This window comes from Dioscorea cayenensis, unplaced genomic scaffold (genome assembly GCF_009730915.1).
Source record: "Dioscorea cayenensis subsp. rotundata cultivar TDr96_F1 unplaced genomic scaffold, TDr96_F1_v2_PseudoChromosome.rev07_lg8_w22 25.fasta BLBR01000682.1, whole genome shotgun sequence".
NCBI classification, from domain to species: Eukaryota; Viridiplantae; Streptophyta; class Magnoliopsida; order Dioscoreales; family Dioscoreaceae; genus Dioscorea; species Dioscorea cayenensis.
This window is the reverse complement of record NW_024087073.1, coordinates 3796-8672: the sequence shown is the minus strand read 5'-3', so window position 1 is coordinate 8672 and position 4877 is coordinate 3796. Positions and strand designations below refer to the sequence as shown.

The 4877-nt window shown below is 43.1% G+C and overlaps 1 non-coding gene across 1 annotated transcript; it reads left to right on the top strand.

The window, feature by feature from the left end:
* Positions 1-1284: 1284 nt before the first annotated feature.
* LOC120254877 lies at positions 1285-1391 on the top strand. The gene has a single exon (XR_005534783.1). It is a non-coding gene; the product is annotated as a small nucleolar RNA R71 (small nucleolar RNA).
* Positions 1392-4877: the final 3486 nt, after the last annotated feature.

Genomic DNA, 4877 nt, shown 5'->3' with positions numbered 1-4877 from the left:
CGAGTAGGCCTAGGCTCTCCCAAGCCTAGCTTTTGAAAGAAGGTGTATGGCATAACGTTGATACTTGCCCCTGAGTCCGCCAATACCATTTCCTCACCTAGATTGCCAATATTACATGGAATGATGAAGCTTCCCGGGTCTTTCTTCTTGTTCGGCATGTTATTTTGCAATACCGCCAAGCATGAAGCATCTAAAATCACTGAAGCACTTTCCTCCAACTTCCTCTTGTTAGTCAACAAGTCTTTCAAGAACTTCACATAATTAGGCATTTGGGCCAATGCCTCAACAAAAGGAATATTAATGTGGAGTTGCTTGAACAAACTTAGGAACTTCTTGTACTTTGTTCATCCCCTTGGTCATTTTTTTCAATCTAGAGTGATAAAGGGATTCTTGGCTTGAAAGGTGGGGGTGCCACCTCTTTCTCTTTGCTTGTTCCCTCTTCTACCTCTATAACTCGGGTGTGTGTTCTTTTGGCTTCTCACTCGGAAGCCTACCTTCAACCTCACAACCATTTCTCAAAGTGATCGCCTTCACGTGCTCTCTAGGGTTGGTCTCTGTATTGCTCGGCAAGCTTCCATGTGGCCTTTCAGAGAGAAACTTCGTAATTTGCCTCACCTGATTTTCAAGGTTATGCAAAGAGGCGGTGTGGTTGCGAAGAGTAGCCTCGACTGATTCAACCTTGTATTTGCAGATTACACAAATCTAGTCAAGTGCTTCTCTAAGTCATTCATTCGGGTTTCCAAACCTGAGACTCTGTTTTCCACCTGAGGGGCTTGTTATTATTGTTGAAAACCTGGTGGCCTGATAGCCTTTTGTGTACCCTGATTACTCCATGAGAAATTGGGATGATTCTTCCAACCCGGATTGTAGGTATTCCTATATGGGTTTCCTTGAGGTCTCATACCATTACCTACAAAATCAACTTTCTCCACCGAAGAAACATCACCGATAGAGATCGAGCAATCGGAGGGAGCATGTCCTCCACCACACCCAGTGTAATTAGTCATTAGCCACCACTCTATTTGAAGTTAGAAGATCTAACTTCTTACTCAAATTTTCCACTTGAGCTGCCAATGAAGTTACCGCATCTTTTTCATGGAGATCGGCCACTTTTTTCTTCTCCCTAGCATTCCATTGGTAACTGTTTAACGCCATTCCTTCAATTAACTGAAGGGCCTCATCGGGGGTCTTGTTACCTAAGGTACCTCCTGCTGCCGCATCCAAGAGTTGCTTTATACTCAGGTTCAAACCATTATAAAAGTTTGAACAATCATCCACTCCGGGAATCCGTGTTGCGGGCACTTTCTCAGGAGCTCCTTGAACCTTTCCCATGTCTCGAATAGAGACTCCAATTCCAATTGAACAAAGGATGAGATCTCATTCCTAAGCTTTGCTATTTTTCTGAGAGGGAAATAACGGGCCAGAAAAGCTTCTACCATCTCCTCCGACGTGGTAATTGACGCTCTAGGTAATGAGCATAGCCACTGCTTCGCTCTCTCCTTTAGGGAAAATGGGAAGGCTCGCAACTTGATTGCATCATCCGTCACCCAGTTTATCTTCAGTATATCATACACCTCAAGAAAGATCTCTATATGATTGTTTGGATCTTCATCGGCCAAACCATTGAATTGTGTGGATTGCTGCAACATGTGGATGAATGCTGGCTTCAGTTTGATGTTCGGAGCTATAATCGGGGGACGCACAATAATCGACTATGTCCCCAACGCTGAATGTCTGGCATAATCGGATAATGTTCACTATTGCTCATTCTGTTCTGCCATGTTTTTAGATTCTTCCACTTCCAAATCAGCTAAATTAGGCTGTTCTTGCATAGGCTCTTTCCCTTTTGTTCTAAGTGTACATTCAAGCTCAGGATCTCCTTCAATCAAAATTGAGGGATTCCCTCAGGTCATAACCTAGAGCTGCACCTAAAATGAAAGAAAAAGAAATCAGAACGATGTGAAATATCTAAGAATACAAAGTGCAAAGTATCCCTAAACGCCTACTCCCTGGCAACGGCGCCAAAAACTTGACAAGGTCCCCTTGCATATATCCCGCAAATGCACGGGTTTGTCGAAGTAATAATCCCGGATGAGCGGGTATCGAATCCACATGGAGTAGGGAATAAAAACACTTAATCCACTTCTTAGCTATGTGAAATATTAGTAGTGATAAGTGTGACAATGATTTAATTCTCAAAAGTAAAAACAATAAGTAAGAGAGCACGAGTAAAGGAGAAGGTAAGGCAATCGATAAAGATGGGGTACTCGGATAATTCTCCGCCTAGGACAATTGTTTCAAGTGCAAGAACCCTCTATTATGCTTCCTAATCAATGCAATGGTGAGTCGTGGAAAACCTTAAATACATAGTCCCCAAATCTAAGGTCAACTATGCCTAACCCTATACATGTCCCGAAGGAGAGATTAGATAACCTCTCAACCTCGCACTCGAATAGAGTTGCAATGAGTTCTAGGGATTCCAAGTGATAAATCTCTTCCTAATTATAGACCTAAATCTTTGGTCCAGGTGGAAGGTCCCTAACTACAATTAAGCCCTAGATACTAAGATCACCTCAATGCTTCACTCCATTGCACACGCAACTAAGCACCAGCGGAGGGTCATCCCTTAGAACATTCACTCTATTATGGCTGCAAAGAACTCAAGGAATGGAGGTAGAATCTATCACGCCGGAGGGAAAAAGGGACGCTCTTGTACCTCTCGACTCACCCTCTCAACCCTTTCCAAATTAGCTTTGTCTAACACACGTGGTGTGTCACTCACTCACAAGGTTACCAACAAGAACTCTCAACCCTAGTGTCACTCTAGGGTAAATGTTCATACAATCAAGCATTCAAGGTTGGAACTCACAACAAACATCAATTAATTGAAAGCATAGTAAAGAGATTCGAGTGAAACAAATACATCCTAGGGTTCACAAATACCCAAGTACCCACTAGGGGTTTAGCTCTCCATAGAGCTAAGTACAATCAAAGAAATAGAATGTAAAAGCAATGAATCCATAGAGAAACCCCTTCAATTGTCTTGTTGATGGTCTTGTGGAAAGTCCCCTACTCGTCGTCCAAGGATTCCCTTGTCTGGTATAGGATACGCCTCGACGAAAGCTCCCCAACCAACCTTCTTCCTAACTAATGACGATGTCGGAGCCGTAGAACCTCTCCAAAACCTAAGCCAATACCTCTCAAAACCCTAGCCGAAACCCTCTCTCAAGTTGGGGAAAAAGATTGAGAAAAAGAATATTGAAAATCGGGGCTGAAATCGGCTTTAAATAGGGGTCGGAATCAGGCATCCACACGGTCCTGTGGATTTTTCACACGCCCATGTGGAATTTCCACACGGGTGTGGGTAATTTCCACATGCCCGTGTGGATTCTCTGGAATTGTGATTTTCGGCCGGCTGTGAACAGTGTTGCTTCAGTACTTTTACTACAGTGCTCTACTACAGTACCTTGCCTAAAATACTTCCTGAGTCCATACTTTCATTGAGGTGACACAAACGGGCACACGTTCACGTCGTGGATCGCTTTGCTTCTTTAATGACAGACAAGTTGGTAGAGATCTTGTTCTATGTGCATAATTCAGAATGCTTGAGTGTGACTGCCCTTGTGCCCTTCCAAATGGTTGTGCTAACTCAAATACGAGGAGGTTGGCACACACTCTAGCATCTCACACCCGACCTATGTCTTTGCATTTGAACCTTAGCAAGATTTCCTCCAAAATTGGTGCATTATGATCCACATTGGTTTCTTTCCTTCATACTCGGCCTCACAACCCTACCTGCACGAAAGTAACATAAAAACACACATATTAGTGTAAAAACCCGAGAAAAGTAATGCTCAGCATAAGGAAAGAATGCTTCGCATTCATATCACACAAGCACTTGCGGGATATACTTCGACAAACCCATGCACTTGCGGGATATACGCAAGGGGAACTTGTCGGACCTCTAGACCAATAAGATGAAGATGGAGGAGAGTGCATCTATGATTTTAGATACTTCATGTTTGGTGGTGTTGGAAAAGAATATGCCGAACAAGAAGAAGGACCCCGGAAGCTTTATCATTCCGTGCAACATTGGTAATTTGGGTGAAGAAAAGATATTGGCGGATTCAAGAGCTAGCATCAATGTCATGCCTTATACATTTTTTCAAAAGCTACACTTGGGAGAGCCTAGGCCTACTCGGATAATACTTCAATTGGAGGACCGAACAGTGAGACATCTGAGGGGTATCATCAAATATGTACTTGTGAAGGTTGACAAGTAAATATTTCCTGTGGGCTTTGTACTGTTGGATGTTAACGAGGATGTAGATGCTCCGTTGATGCTTGGGAGGCCATTCTTGTGCACTTCCAAGGCTCTTATAGACATGGAGGGTGGGAGTTGACTTTACACATTGGGGATGACAAGGTTACATATTGCCTCACTGAAGCCATGAGACATTCTATAGACTTTGATGATACTCTTTACTTTCTTGACACTACCGATGAACTAATAGATGAATATGTGCAGGAAATGATGTGTCCGGATCCATAAGAGGGGTTACTAGACCAAGAGTTGGAGAATGATGAAATTATGACACTTGGTCTAGGAGACAAGGTCCAAACTATCCCGGGGATCATGAAGAAGATGATCTAAAAGATAAATTGTGGAAGGAGATGTCACAATAAATGCCCCAAGGTTAATGGGCATGTGCAAGAATGGAGTAACGGTGGCGAACCCTTGTGCGGTAACAAACTCGATAACTCTCCCTCTACCTTCAAAAGATTATGTTCATCATGCTATTCAGGTTATGGGTAAGAGGAAAACCTTTAACTATGAGCCCCTGTGAGGTAAGGTCAGGTGCGTCAAGCTTAGTAAC